Raw genomic sequence first — 16,162 nt, 5'->3', positions numbered from 1 at the left:
TATTTCTGGTAGATTTGTGTGCCCTGTTGTATCTACTCTGGCTGGGTGTTGAAGGGATGAGGTAGGGTGTAAGGATGAAGGACAGGAGGGCATATGAACTGACCCTATTTGTAACAAGAAAAAAACATTACTCACATGCACACAAACACATCCATCCGCAATATGTATCAAGGTAGTTTCACACAGTGTGTTACCTAGCAAGTATCCTTCGCCAAATTCCCCCGCTGTCAGGCGTGCGTAGATCCCACTGTTTTGAAAGATGTAAGAGTCGTGGGTACTCCCTGGAAATTTGGCTACTATGTCCGTGATGATGTACTTTGAATCACAGATCACCTGTACATTTATGGTGTGGGTGGACTTCTTGTTCCTATAAATGTACTCTGTCGCAGCAGGTGGACATACTGGTATGTGGGTGCCATCAAAACAGCCAATTATGTTGGGGAAATGCACCATCTGATAAAAGTCTGTCTTGGTCCTGAGCAGTTCTGCATGTGTTGAAGGGAAGCTGATGTAATAATGCATTCTCTGCAACATGGCGTCTAGAAATTTCTTTGAAAAACAGGACAGGCAGCTCTGGGACACCCCACCTACCGCAGAAACCACACTCTGGTAACTCCCAGGTGCAAGCAGGTGTAGGCTGCACAGCACCTGCACATGGGGTGGGATGGCGTGTGCCCTTGGGGTTGGGTGATCCAACAGTGGGTGGAGGTCCCTGATAAGGTCCAGGATGGTTTGGGGGCCTAGCCTGTACCTTTGTAGGATCTCTGGCTCAGTTAGTTAGAATAGGGTGATCCTCTGCCTGTACACCTGCTCCTCCCTTCTCCAGACCCTCTCTCCTTCTACCTGTAGCCACCTCACAATCACGTAGAATGCCACCATTCTGGTGAAACTGTTGCATTATGGGCCCTTTTTTATAGCCTGCACCTGGTTACCACCTGATTTCAATCCATGGTAAATACCGAAGTTCATGCAAATTCGATATTTAAGAGGTTACTTACATCTCAGTAGTCATTTTTACCATTTCTTAATTTCCGAATCGGTAAATTTACCAATTTGGTAAATTTACCGATTCGGAAACGTTACCGATTCAGTGAATTTACTGATTCGGTCAATTTACTGATTCGGTGAGGTTTCCGATTTGGTACATTTACCGAACCGGTAAATTTACTGATTCGGATGTTTTTGTGTCCCCTACATCTCAAAAGCCAAATACCGGTCGGTAAACGCCGAAATTGGGTATTTTCGGACTTTACCGACCGGTATTTGGTTACCTACATCTGGCCCTAGAATCCTTGCACAACTCAATCAATCAATCAATTTTTTTATTGTATGATTTCTTAAAATCGTTACAAATATCCCAGAAAATGCAATAAAATGTCTTTACATGTAGTGTAAAACTAGACAACATAGTTAAAATACCAGTGCTTAAAAGTGTGTGTTTTCCCAGCACATAAAATGTTATGAATACAGTAAGTAAAATTAAATCCAACTTCCATTGTCATGCTTACTAATGAGTTCATTAAAATGAATGCTATTTATTACGCATCTGGTCCAACTGGACCCATGCCCTGTCAGTCACGCCTCTCTGTTCTCCTCCTGGTCTACTTGCAGTAAAAGTTTTTTTTACCTCTGCCAGGTATTTTACTCCCTGGCAGGCCAGAATTATGGAGGAACCATCCAGCCAGCATATGACCGCTTGCCTACATGTACAGATATTCAGTTTATTAAAGATGTGTTTTAAATACTGTTTCCTCAAGGTCATGACTGCTGGGCATACACATAGAAGATGGATTAGAGGTTCCTTGTAGTAGCCACACAGGCTGCACTGCGGTGATTGGTTAGAATGTTTTCAGGACGGCTGAAGATCTTTCGCCTCGCGCAACCACATCTGGTAGTCTGTGTAGCTCTTCTTTAGATGCCGACTGAAATGCGATAGTAAGTATGCTTGCGGTTTTAATAGTTTGTAAGAGGAAATGACCGCCCACCCTTGCACAACTCAACTTGATGGTACGCAGAAGATATGTCAAGAGAAGAAAAATACTTGGCACCCTCCAAAGTTGACAACATCTCACTGATGTTAGGCAGAGGCTGACGGTCTACCCATATGCAAGAATTAAGATCGCGCAAGTCCACACACATTCTAAGCGATTTATCAGCTTTGCGCGCTAAGACTATGGGAGACAACCATTCAGACCCCTCAATTGGTTCAATAACACCAATAGCACACAATCGCTCCAATTCCATTTTCAGTTCACCACGCATGCTTAACGGTACTCTATGTACTTTGTGTGCTATTGCTCTAGCACCTTCTGTAAGAACAATACGATGTTGGAATCCTTTAAGCTTACCAAGTTTACCATTGAAGACTTCAGGATAATTTTGAACCCAATCACTCTCAACAGATACATTTGTAATGACAGGATGTACAGGAGAAGCATTAGGAAGACTTTCATAATATTGTTTGGCTTCCAGTCTAGATAAAACCATGTCAGTATGATTGGGATCAAGAATGGTTCCAAGCTTGCCTTGTTTATGCCATCCTAATAAGTTGGCACCTTCTTTTACGACATAAACAGTGTATTTAATACAATCATCTTTGAATTCTAGCTTACCTCTGAATTTGCCTACAACTTCAACTTTTTTACCACCGTAAGCAAAAACTTTTATAGATGAGTGGGCAATCGAAATATTACCTAGATTCTCAAAATCATTGATATTAATCAGGGTAAAAGGAGAACCTGAATCAGCAAGAAACTTAGTGTCAATGTTATTCAACCTTATGGTGCATACAGGAGATTTTCTTCTTTGAAACTCTTCAATAGAAGCAATTTCTACTACACCCTTGGATTCCATAGAAGCAGATAGCATTAACAATTCATAAAAAATATTATCTTCTTCATGCTCCACATTGTGATCCTCAATGGCTTTAACAGTACGTGACGGTCCCTTATGTACAACAGTTGCGTTGCACATACAAGCTGGATACCCTTTTTTTCCACACTTGAAGCAGGTCTGATTTATGGTGAAACAAAACTTAAGATTGCCCAAATGAGATCTACTGCAACAACGATAGCATGATAGATCCTGTCCTTCATTTCTTGTTCTAGAGAAATTGGACGCCGATGGAGTACGAGAAACATTCATGTTGGCAGCTTTGATTGGTTTAACAGAAGGTTTTGTGCTTTAACTTCACAAGATGAGCTAGATGACGTAAATGCACTTAACTCTTTCAAGCAATATTGGGAATGTTCAACACTTTTAGCTAAAAAAAGAGCAGTCTCTAAATCTGGATTATAAGAGTTTTTCCTGGACTTTCTTATCACAAGTGTGTTCAATTTATTGATCACACATAATTTCATCTCGAAATTCTCTGTAGTTGCAATTAACCGCTAAAATTCTCAATGCAGCAATAAAATCATCAATAGATTCTCCTGGCATTTGCGCACGTTGTAAAAATTTATACCATTCTAACACAATGTTCCACTTAGGATTGAATCTTTTATCCAGGGTTTTTATAAGTGAAGCATTATCATCAATGACATGTGAATCTCCATCATCACCTGCACTGACACATGTTCTCACCTCTTCAAGAGGTAATGTTGCAAAATGGATCTCCCTTCAGTGCCCAAATTGTAAGCAAGTAAAGCTTTTTTCTTTTTTGAAGTAAAAGTATCGCCATCAATTGCTTCAAGATAAGCCTCAAATGTATCCTTCCACTGTTTCCACAGCATGGGAGGAGTTCCAGGTGACTGTAAAAAGTGAGGTGGTGCTACTACTCCATCCATGACTTTGCGTGGGTGAGTTGCTGCTCCAAAACAATCAAATGATAGACAAAGTTAACTCTTCTTATTAATTTCTTAACTGCCACTTACTCACGAAATGTACGTATTGTCAAACAACAATAAACTGCAAATTTGAAACCAACAAAACAAAATTAATTAATGTCTCTTCACAAATAGGGTATAGTAAATTCAAATAGTCTTCTTAAAATGCAGGATTTCGCATATGCATTTAGTTGTTTCACTGTAAAGATTGATGCACGTGTACTCACTAATGAAATTAGTGCAAGGAGTTGGTGAATTACCTAGTTTTAACAATGAATTCAAACATTAATTTACTTCTGGTGTTTGAATTTCCTCGAGCACAGTAGTCTTAGTTTATTTTGAAACAAATCCTTTGCGCTAGGCTAAACACAGCATTTATGTTGATTTCAGGCTTTAATGGCAATCTCTGGTGCTTAGGTTCATGCGCGCACAGCAGACAATGTTTATTTACTGGCATGTGAAATGTTACGCGCTAGACCTCAAACGCATACAGCAGGCTTCGTGTAATAGACTTCCTTCATAATTGCTGCCTTGCGCACACGCACGCAGATGAATGCTATGTAATCACCATAGCAACGCACGTCGATGCTTGCGTCATTAATTTCTAGAAAGTACGCGTCAGTAACTACTGAGGGGAGCTCACGCACTAAGGCAAAGGCGAAAGAGAGGCGGGGCACAAATCAAAAATAACCTCACCAGAAGGAAGTTCACAGCCAGGGCTCATCGGAGAAACACAGCGTGACACAACTCCAGTTGACCCCGAAGCCTCCGGGGCACAACAACAACATTGGACTCCAGCTGCCTCAAAGTGGAGACTGGGATTACAGTGTGGGGGTCAACCCAGTAGTCAGATGGACCTGGGTAATTATGTGGTATAGATAGAGTGGTCCCTGACCAATTAAGAATACATTTAAGTCTTGTAACAAACAATAATTGGAAAAATATTGGTAGCACACTATTGTTTATAGTGTCAATACGTATTTCACTGTATTTTTTCATTTTTAGTTTTTCTTATACACATATAAATAACATTTTTACAGTGCCCACTGTAGTGGGAAGGGGAGGGGTCGTGCAGGGATCAGGATTGGTGTGGGTAGGTGAAGTGACCAATCAATTGCAAGTTGCTTTTAACAATTGAAAGTGGCTCTCAAGAGAGCCATACAGGAGTTCATCCAAAATCAAGTTGGCATTATTATAACATCATACTAGACAGGTGTTCAAAATCACACTTTGATTATGTGTTCCAGTTAGATAGTCAACGTTTCGACCCTGTTGTAGGGATGTTGCCCCTTACATGGCGGGTCTTCTTCAGGACAGGGGGAATGGGGTGGGCATATCCTATGGGGGAAAGGTATTTTTAAGAATTATTACTAAAAAATCACTCAATGAAAACTGTATACACAGAGGTACATCAATTGGCATCATACGTTAGTATAGACCCTAAACTCAGGTCCAGATGGACCGTAAGGCAGAGTTCTGAGCTTGTTTCTGTCTATTGTGGCCTCTTAAGGCAGAAATTGATAACAATTTATTTCTGTCTAATGTGGCCAAAACTGTCAATTGTGTCCTATTTAGGACCGAAATTGATTACAACATAATTCTGTATAATGTGGCAAAACTGTCTAGGTGGTCTCTGAAACAGAAAAGAATTAACATGACTGATAGGTCAATTAGAAAAAGTCTACATAGAATTCGTTTAACACGATGCTTCATAGTAGAGCTGTTAATTATTCCCCTTATTAGTCACTCATTGAGAATTACTTGGATCGCAGAGATATTGGACCAATATCGGAGATACATTGTGAGTACTGCGTTAAGGTGCGTGGTAAATTACACAGTCTACCTATTAGGAGGCATTACATAGACACTGGTGCCGGTATTTTAAGGGTTACCTTATTTCTGGGTACTGGAGCAATCCAAAAGTTGGTGTTTGGGAATCACGTTAATGGAAATCACGTTCCTAAAAAATATATATGCATGGTTTCAGGATTAACACTAATTTGTGGTTAAACTGGCATTATCGCGTCACAGGCACTGTGAATTTACCTTGTACTAGGCAGAGGGTCCTCTTTGTTATTTAGTATCTAAAGGGAAAAGAATGGATGTGGGCTATAGTTAGATAAGGCTCACGCATTGTAAATTCAGTTTGAAATTTAATATTTTGAAATTTAAAATTTAAAAAGAGAGACCGCTTGCAACAGCCCCTGCTATTACCTGAAAGGTAGCGTCCTAATCTAGGCCTGGGTCCTAGTTCTATTCTGACTCAGGACTGAATTAGGCCAGGTAACTGTGCAAACGGGAAAGACCAACGTTGATTAATTGGTACACAGGGGAAGCGTGCAGGGCATTGCTCGTTCCAACCTGGGGAAACGGGTCAGAAATTCTCGTCCCCGGCATCCTACACCTTCTGCAATCACTCCGACAGTGTTAGGCTCGGGTATGCTGGAAATGGAAGACAACCACTTCCGCACCACGTGACCTCGAAGGCAATGGTAGAGAGACTACTCTGGTTGCCGTGGTTACTAGGACAAATTGTTTATTGTTCTATTGTTGTAGGTTTAGCTGTTGGACATAAGAATTCTTAATTATGGATTTAGACTAAGTTAAGTGCAACAAAACTTCCCGTGGTTATCAAAAAAACGATTTCGAAGGATAAGTTATTCGATCCAACCGTATGGAGTCCTTTAGGCTCCATAATTTGCATATTGCCAGGGGTACGCTTCGCACTAAAACAAAAGTATAGGTAGTACGATTGTTTAGAATGTGGTCTGTATTAACAATTAAGGGTGACTTTTGTCCGTATGTCAGCTGGGACCCCTACAGTGTCTTAAAATGGACCACGTAAAGGCCATCGCAGGGTATTAGAGCGGTCTAGAGTGAAAACAAACACATTTTAAGTAACATATATATCCATCGTTAAATAGCTCCCTCGGATTATGTAGATCTTTACAATAATGGAACAGCGTATGATGAACACCATACAATAATTCACAAAAAAACAAAAGGTATTGCTTCTTGACAGAGACCACGTAATTACCTCACAGGGTGTTGTAGTGGTCCATACAGTGATCGAAAATGATCCTAACTAGTTGTAGATTCTAAGGGATTGACTCTCATTACGTGACTTGGGTTATAGAGCTAGAATTTGGAGACTCTTGGAATTGACCTATAGGGAAGTTAACCTGTACATTAGATTGTTGCCATCTGTATGAAACTGCTGTCTAGTTCATTCAGTCCCTCATTGATGGAATTGAAGCGGGTTATCCATTTCATTTCTCTCAGATTCAGTAAGGAGCAGATGTTACCACCTCTTGGTCCGAGATTGGCTTTCTCCAGGACAATCCATTTAAGGTCCTCTGGTCCATGTCTTAGTTTTTTTAAATGGTCAACCAGGGGGGTGCCCACTGTTTCACATCTAATGTGACTGCAATGCTGTAGAATTCTTGATTTCACTTTCTGCTGTGTTTGCCCTACATATATCATCTGGCAGGGGCATACAATACAGTAGATGACATCCATGGTTGCAGTTTGTGTAGTGTTTTAGAGCGATTTTATGATGTTTATAGACAAACTCCTTCATTTGAAGGGTGTAGTCACAGGCTTTGCAATTACCACATCTGTGGTGTCCAACAGTTGCACTTAACTTATTCTAAATTCATAATTAAGAATTCTTATGTCCAACAGCTAAACCTACAACAATAGAACAATAAACAATTCGTCCTAGTAACCACGGCAACCAGCGTAGTCTCTCTACTATTGCCTTTGCGGTCACGTGGTGCGGAAGTGGTTGTCTTCCGTTTCCAGCGTACGCGAGCCTAACACTGCCGGAGTGATTGCAGAAGGTCTAGGATGCCGGGGACGAGGATTTCTGACCCGTTTCCCCAGGTAGGAACGGGCGATGCCCTGCACCCTTCACCTGTGTACCAATTAATCAACGTTGGTCTTTCCCGTTTCCGCAGTTTCCTAGCCTAATTCCAATACGTTTCCCTGTTTTGCAGCGACCGAGTTAGAATAGAACTAGGACCCAGGCCTAGATCGGGACGCTACCTTTCAGGTAATAGCAGGGGCTGTTGCATGCGGTCTCTTTTTTTACATTTTAAATTTAAAAATTTAAATTTCAAACTGAATTAACAATGCATGAGCCTTATCTAACTATGGCCCACATCCATTATTTTCCCTTTAGATACTAAATAACAAAGAGGACCCTCTGCCTAGTACAAGGTAAATTCACAGAGCCTGTGACATGATAATGCCAGTTTAACCACTCATTAGTGTTAATCCTGAAACCATGCATATATATATTTTTTAGGAACGTGATTTCCATTAACGTGATTCCCAAACACAAACTTTTGGATTGCTCCAGTACCCAGAAATAAGGTAACCCTTAAAATACCGGCACCAGTGTCTATGTAATGCCTCCCAATAGGTAGACTGTGTAATTTACCACGCACCTTAACGCAGTACTCACAATGTATGCCCGATATTGGTCCAATATCTCTGCGATCCAAGTAATTCTCAATGATTGACTAATAAGGGGAATAATTAACAGCTCTACTATGAAGCACCGTGCTAATCGAATTCTGTGTAGACTCTTTCTAATTGACCTATCAGTCATGTTAATTCTTTTCTGTTTCAGAGACCACTTAGACAGTTTTGCTACATTATACAGAATATCTTGTAATCAATTTTGGGCCTAAATAGGACACAATGGACAGTTGTGGCCATATTAGACAGAATTAAATTGTTACCAATTTCTGCCTTAAGAGGCCACAATAGAGAGAAACAAGCTCGGAACTCTGCCTTACGGTCCATCTGGACCTGAGTTTAGGGTCTATACTAACGTATGATGTCAATTGATGTACCTCTGTGTATACAGTTTTCATTGAGCGATTTTTTAGTAATAATTTTTTAAAATACCTTTCCCCCATAGGATATGCCCACCCCATTCCCCCTGTCCTGAAGAAGACCCGGATGTAAGGGGCAACATCCCTACAACGAGGGTCTAAACGTTGACTATCTAACTGGAACACATAATCAGAGTGTGATTTTGAACACCTGTCTAGTATAATGTTATAATAATGCCAACTTGATTTTGGATGAACTCCTGTATGGCTCTCTTGAGAAGCCACTTTCAATTGTTAAAGCAATTTGCAATTGATTTGTCACTTCACCTACCCACACCAATCCTGATCACTGCACTACCCCTACCCTTCCCTGTACAGTGGGCACTGTAAAAATGTTATTTATATGTGTATAAGAAAAACTAAAAATGAAAAAATACAGTGAAATACGTATTGACACTATGTGAATAAACAATAGTGTGCTACCAATATTTTTGCCAAGTATTGTTTGTTACAAGACTTAAATTTATTCTTAATTGGTCAGGGACCACTCTATCTATACCACTCAAAGTGGAGACCAACATCAGACCAGCCCGTCGCCAATGAAAGGAAGACATCACCAGGTAAGAGAAAAGCTTCCTTTATTCTGGTCTGATGAAGCAGGCATCCTGACAGCAACTGCCGTCCCATTACATTCTGAATTCCGACCTCAGACCCCAAGGTCGAGAATGCACTTGTGACATCCCCAACACTATTGGAACCCTGTCCCTTTCTTTTCTTGGATGGGGGTACAAGGCTGCTCCCCTGGCTGGTTTTAACTATTTGACCTCTAGTTGTTACCTTTTGCCTAGTAGGAATGTCATTTGCCTTAGGCGTGTCAATAGGCTCTAACTCAAGTACCACATTAAGACCCTTGTTCGTCCCTGGTGAGATAAGTTGGGAATCAATGTACTCTACAGGTCGGGGCATTGCAAGCAGAACTGGGGGGCATTGTGGTTCTAGACACAGTCTGCACTGAGTGAGAGCGATTCCGTGAATAAGAGCAGACTCAGCCCTTAGTAAGAAGGCATCCAGTGTCCCCACAACCACCTGACCTGTTAGTGACTTGAGTTTGCACATTATTTTCTGAGCCATGTATCAGTATTCACAATTATTATAATACCTATGTTATGTCCTCATACCCTGATGTTACAGTCCAAACAAGGATCCATTGCAAGTCCACTGGATCAACAGATGACAATAACGTGGCCCAGCTCAGCCTCTTCTGGCCTCTGACCCGGGCTTGGTGCTGCAGGAGTCCACCACAGGCTTTAACGGGCCTCTGGGTGCTGAAAGAGGCATCACTGGCCCCACGGGCTGCTGGGACTTGGAGTCCTTGTTGGTGATGCTGGCTGTCCCCTCACAGTATTTGCGTCAGTCTTTCCAGGGCTTTCACTCACTTGTGGCCTCCCCTCAGCTGTGGCCTCATGCTATAGTTAGTCGCTGCTGGTCGCTGTTGGACACTGTTAGATGGAAGCTGCCGCAGCAGGCCCGCTTAGTGCACTTAGAGCACACTTAGAGTGCCCTTGATGTGCCTACAATATCCTTCAACCCAGCACAATCAAGCGGAGACCCGCTGTCCAATATTCTCCGCTGACAGCTATGACCGCTGTGGGGGCCGCAATGGCAACGAGGCAGGAAACGCGTTGCTACTCCCCGAATGTCTGGTATTTTGGTGTGCTGGGGCCAAATGAGGGAGCGGCCGATGCTCACGGCCGGTGCTCACGTGCACGTGCAGGTCTGCTGCCATCTGTCTGGCTGGCTGTTGGTGTTCGCACTCGCTGGAGGGAGCACAACACACAGCACACAGCACAGTACAGTGCTGTGCCGCACCACACTGCACAGATCTATGCAGCGCAGTGCAGGGCCTTACCGGCAGCAAGGACAGCAAGGCTGGCTGCAGGCTTCAGGCTCTAGGGTGAGCGGGGAAACAGCCCAGCGTTCACAGAACACCTGGCTGGCCACGCAAGTCTGCAGGCTCCTCCTCCTCCGGACGGAAGCCAGACTCTAGTAAATATTCTCTATTTTCTTAAACTGGTGTGGAGTCTTTTTGTGATGTTTTAACTGTGTTACTGTAATTAAAGAGTTGCACAAATACTTTGCACATTGCCTCTTAAATTGAGCCTAACTGCTCCATGCAAGCTACTAGAAGGTGAGCAGAGGTTAATTTAGGTTTTATATCTGACTTACCCTGACTAGGATTGTGGTCCCTACTTGGACAGGGTGCAAACCTCTTCCAACTAGAGAACCAACTTCTAATAGTGCCCCAGTGTGCAGAGTCGGAACATCACAAGTCAAATTTAGCCAAAACAAATGTGATTGGTGACACAAAAAGTGGCATTTTCTCACAAAAGGCATATTCCTTTTCAAACCCAGAAGAATTATAAGACCTTAGGATCACTTTGCATCAGGCCAGATACAATGTCTAGTTTGTCCCATCTGCCAAATGCCTACCAAATTGCAGGGGACAAGGTGAGAAAGATAACAAACAAGCATTCTACGTTCAGTCTGCATGTGGATTTGCATGTTTACATGTGTCACACTCAACCTACCCAGAACCCCTTTCTCTACTTGTCTACAGTCAGTCATTCAAAATTTACTTTATTTGGTTTATCACAACCATAAAGTATACATATACAAAATTTCGATTAAATAGCAGAAGATATAAATTCATTTTCTTAAAATATATTTTCTTTTTCCTTATTGAAAAACATTATTTTCCAGACCCCGTCTTTAGTCTGCTTCAGCTTTTAAAAACTGAGTCTCTACAATTTTCATAAATTGTACCCCGCTGCATATTAAAATGTTTGAGCCTGCTCTCATCCAGCTGGTAACTGCTTGCCTGCAGGTGCGGATCTGCAACATATTTAAAATTGGTTTCAATAAAGTTCTTCTCTCGTCTTTTGTAGACTCGCATGTACACAGAAGTTGACACAAAGTTTCCGTGTGGTACCCACATAATCTACATCTTGGTCGCTTGTGTGTGTCTTTCCATGACGGAATCAAATCTTTTGAGAAATGATCACCCATTCTGAAGGCCATGAATTTCATTTTTAAAGATAGCCGGAAGTGTGCCACGAGGTAAGGTTGCGGTTTTAGTCGTTTATACGAATTTAAAACAGTCCATGCGTGTCGCCGTTTGGCCAAAGTCTTTTTATCTTCTGTCAGTGATAGAGCTTTTGCATTTAGCTTGCAAATCTTTTTAAAGGATGATTCTTCTAGTTGACTATTCCAAATCTCCTCTACTTTGAGGGTTTCTAGGGTTTCTAGGGATGCTCGCAAATCGTCACCCCATGAATTGGGTTTTTGTTGATTATATTGTTTTTTGATTTCTTGCCAACATAGGTTGTCTACAGTTTACTGGCCTTGTACTAAATAGGAATCGGAGGTTGCAGCTGGGAATACTTTTTCCAGGGGTATTACAGTGAGCGAGATTCCATTCAGGAGCCTCACATCATGTCAAGGACTGAATGTTGAGTGCATGTTGAGTGCCCATTTAGATTGCTAATTTGCTTGAGGGAAGGGAGAGTAGTCAAAGTGGCATCTTGCATAGAATAATATATTTAAAAGGTGACGAGTGATTCCATTAGAGATTCACAGCTTGGAGAAAAAACAAACAAACAGGAAAATCTTCTTTGACAACATTAATAAATCTTGATCGACGATAAAGATAGAGTTGGTTAAAACAGTAAGCACAAAAGTCGTCCATATTAGGAAGGGGAAAAAACTAAGCAGAACAGCAAAGCCACGGAATGATCCAGGAAGAAGAAAATCTAACTTGCTAGAAGGAAAAAATCAGGGTAAATTTAAATAACAAATCAACGTTCAGCACAATGAAAAACAGGGAATGAATTGCTTTGAGACACATCATGCCCTTCCATATTCTGATCTATATAAGCTTTAAGCAAGAAATTACATCACAGGATGACACTCCACAACATCTTGAATTTGGATACTCCAATACCTTATAATGGGCTAACCACCATTTTTGGTAGTGCTTTTAATAAGGCTTAGTTCACCTCTGTTTGGAAATTCATGGCATTCATTTCACCACAAAGAAGAAGCTTGAGTATGACATCCTTTGAGCCATGTAACTTTCTGAAACCACTTTGCTACTACTCGGGTCTATACTACATGCAGGGGTACAAAGATGTCAAAGTGGGGGGTTTCAGGGTGGAGCTCATATTCTTTCATCCTGATTAGTTGAAAGCAGTAATTGAAAACCTACAAAAAATAATCCATGTCTGCTCTTCCCAGTATCTAGCAATTCAATTTATATATAGATTTCTACATGGCAGATGCCCCACAAGCAGAGACTTTTACATCTCAGGCATTGGGTCAGCCATGGTGCTAGATCAATTGCGCCAAAGATGGTCACTGTTCAACAGGGGAGTAGCCAGAAAACTAAAATACCTACAACTCTGAACCATTTTCAAAATAGCTGTGAGCAGAAGGGTTCTGCAAGTGACTCCAGTATTTAAGGAGATTGCTTCCTCTGAATTAATCCAGAATTCTTAATTTTCTTTCCTTCTCGTCCTCTTTAAGTCATTCTTGTGTCCTTTTTTCTTTCCATCCATATGTATTTTTCTATCTTGCTTTACTCGTGTACTTTTTTCCACTTCTCCATCCTTGCATATTTTTTACTCTTTCCCATCCACCGATCCTTCCTTGTTGCTATCGTTCTTCATTTTTAGCCATCATCCCTTTTCTCCATATTTTGTCTTTTCCTTTCTTTCCTTTATCATCCATCGTCCAGCGATCTTTCTTGCCATCCATCCATCTTTCTCTCATTCGTCCACCTCTGCATCCTTCCATCATCATTTAATTCTTCACCCATTCCTCCCTCGACTGTAAGAGGTTGTTATTATGAGCTATTAGGAGCTTCTTGGAGACTCATGTCTCAGACTAAAGTAAAAAGATAAATGGCAACTCAAATGTTTCATGCTACACAGAAATTGACGACTGACCCCCATCCAATCTGCCTAAGCGTGGGATTAATGACGCCTCTGTGTGTACCTGCCTTATGTAGACTCGGTTTTTATTTATTTATTTATTTATTTATTGTGATTTATATAGCGCACTATAACCCAGGGGTCTCTAAGCGCTTTGTTAGGATCAGCTAGACAATAGAAAGGATGCATCAGATTACAGTTGGCGGCCACCCCACGCTTGCTGGAAAAGCACAGTTTTTAGTTTCTTGCGGAAGGGCATTAGTTTCTTTTCATTGCGAAGTTCCAGCGGTAATTTATTCCACATAGCTGGCAGAGTATGTGAAAAAGCACGCCCACCCACAGTGGTCAGTCTACAGTGTGGCTGAACAAGATAGATGGAATCAGCAGATCTAAGCACCCTCCCTGGTTTATAGCGGGTCAGGCGAGATTTCAAATAGGTGGGTGCCCTGCAATGAAGAGCTTTGTGGACAATGCAGAGCCCTTTGAACATTAGCCTCTGCCTAACTGGCAACCAGTGGAGTTCCCGCAGGAGGGGGGATGCCTGGGTACTCCTCGGTTTCTTAAAAATGAGCCTAGCAGCATCATTCATGACCGTCTGCATTCTGTTTAGAAGACCCTGTGGAAGTCCTATGTACAGTGAATTGCCATAGTCCAACCTGGCTAAAATCATTGCAGAGACCGCACTCCTTAGAGTGGAAAAAGAGAGCAGCAAGGAAACTTTCCTGAGTTGTCGAAGGAGGCCGACACAGCTGCCCACCACGGCTGTAACTTGCTTTTTCATGGACAGCTTACTGTCCACCTGGATGCCCAGGCTCTTAACCACCTCCGCCGGTTCCGGAGGCATGCCCAACTCCCCGGGCCAGAAACAATCACACCAAGGGTTGCCAGCGATGGTAATCGGCAACACCTCGGTTTTGTCCGGGTTGATTTTTAGGGAGATGCCGGACATCCAGTTAGCTGTACTTCTCAGAATGTTTTGCAGTCTAGCAAAAGCATTCTGGCTATCCTCCAACTGGATGATGATCTGAGTGTCATCTGCGTAGTTATATACCTGGCAGTCCATTTGATTAAGCATTCGAATGCCATGGTGTTAGGTGGAGTTGGCAGTACTACAACGATATGGGTGGCATACACTCATGAAAAGGGAGGTTTGTGCCCCTTCCATGCTGGGAAACGTAGTCCAGCATGATAGGAAGACAAGAGAGAGGGGGGCTCTGAAAGTGTGCTTTTCTTTGGAAGATCATTTCCAGAGTCTATAAGAGGGGAAGAAATTCCACCATCTGACAAAAGCATGTGAATACTTTTACCAAATATTGCCCCAGCTGAAGTGTTCCCTGTTGCAGCAAGGTAAAACACTGAAAGGAACGACTTTAAAAACTCCGAGTCCTAGTGACACACTCAAAATGAGATGTATTCCCCATGGGCTGTATAGTGGAGAATCTTGGTCCATCCCACTGATGAACAGACATTTTGCCAGCAAAACTAAATCAAGACCAAAATCACAGAGGTGCAATGTAATATTACACGGCTATGCAGAGTAGGAACCACACTAATGAACAACAAATACAAGGTGGAAAACTCCCAGTTGGATTCTGTTAGAGGTGGAAATGCGAAAAGACATTGCATTTCTCTAAGTAAACCCCAGGAGCGCCGCTGTATGCTGTGACGGCGTCTGTGCGCTCTCTGCAGCAGCTGAAAGCATCACCCTTCAGAAAAGGCGCGAAGCAAATGTAGACAGATGCGGCTGTCCCCTGCTAGTAATTACAGCGCGATGATGGACCACGAAGAGCATGATTTGTTGGCAAAGCGTTTGCTTCAAATGCAGGAAAGTGGGTGTTTACTTCCAGCGGCGTTCTTGCCTCTTATTTATTTGATAAAGTAGGCAGCTTAGCCAATCTTCGAATGTCTGATAGGTGCTGGAAATAAACATATAACCCAATTTGTATGAAGCACATCTTTCAGTCGTGCAATTCACTACTTTTCAATATTTCACTGTTAGCAATGCAGACGACTGGGCTATTCCTAAAATACCTTCTCAAGAGAGACATAAATCATGAGCAAACAGTGATGATGCAGCCAGGGAAGCGATTTACTAGGCTATTGTATTCATACACTGCAAATGCTGAGCATATTTGTCCTGTTTTGAAACTATCACCAGCACTCAGAGCTTTATGAATCTGATTCATACAAAGAAGTCTTGGACATCCTTCTTTCCCTTGACAGGAGCAATCTTCCTGTCTGGCAAAAAGAACAGAGGGGCAGATTTACAATAAGTGGCGCATCCCTGCAAATCAGCAGGGATGCGCCACTTATTGTGCACCATGCCTCCGCCACCATGGATGCGCCGCATTAACAATGCGGCGCACTATGGGGAAAAAACGGCACAGATGTGTCACGCACCTGCGCTGTAAAAGTGGCGCATTGCTGGAGTTGCGTCGCAAGCGCGATGCAGCTCAAGCAATGCTCTGGGGGCCCTATCTTAATGCTGCGTCAATCCTTACTCCTG

The sequence above is a fragment of the Lissotriton vulgaris genome, chromosome 3_1 (genome assembly GCF_964263255.1).
Source record: "Lissotriton vulgaris chromosome 3_1, aLisVul1.2, whole genome shotgun sequence".
In the NCBI taxonomy this organism is placed as follows: domain Eukaryota; kingdom Metazoa; phylum Chordata; class Amphibia; order Caudata; family Salamandridae; genus Lissotriton; species Lissotriton vulgaris.
This window is presented reverse-complemented; position numbering follows the sequence as displayed.